This window comes from Cynocephalus volans, chromosome 1 (assembly GCF_027409185.1).
Source record: "Cynocephalus volans isolate mCynVol1 chromosome 1, mCynVol1.pri, whole genome shotgun sequence".
Taxonomy (NCBI): Eukaryota; Metazoa; Chordata; class Mammalia; order Dermoptera; family Cynocephalidae; genus Cynocephalus; species Cynocephalus volans.
Genome location: NC_084460.1, coordinates 32,860,666 through 32,861,284, shown reverse-complemented (window position 1 = coordinate 32,861,284; position 619 = coordinate 32,860,666).

The following is a 619-nucleotide window of genomic DNA, read 5'->3' as shown; positions in this document are numbered from 1 at the left end:
CCACCCCTGGATCCCGGAAGTGATGCGCCCTAAGCAACCAGAGGTCTCAGCTCCACCCGTGTTGCTAAGGTGGTGGTGTGTGTGGCTGCTAGGCTTTATCGGACTTTTGTTCCTGCTCTATAGGTTTAAATCGGGCGGAGAGGCCTGGAGAAGCGAGATCCAGACACCCTCGATTCTCCAAGCCCCTTTATCATTCAGCCCATTTCAACAAACGTTTAGAGTAGCCTTAATTCTGTGCCAGGCCCTGAGTTAGGAGCCTACAGTGCAGAGGGGAGAACAAACAGAAACACATCTTGTAATTCAGACAGAAGCAAATCATTAAAATTCATTCAAAAACATTCACTGAACACCTACTCTGTGCTTTGTGCTGGTCACCGAGGGTACAGTGCTGAGCCAGACAGATGCAGTCTCTGCCTTCGTGGAGCTTACAGTCCGTTGGAGGCAGACAGACTAAAATAATTAAATGAACATGTAGTCATATAATGTGATAAGTGTTTGGAGGGAAAAGAACAGAGTTCCATGATTGCAAATGGGTGGGGAAGTAGTAGGGGAAAATAATTCACCTCCATCATGGACCACAATAATTCTTGACTCCTGGTATCCACGCCCTTTTGTAGTC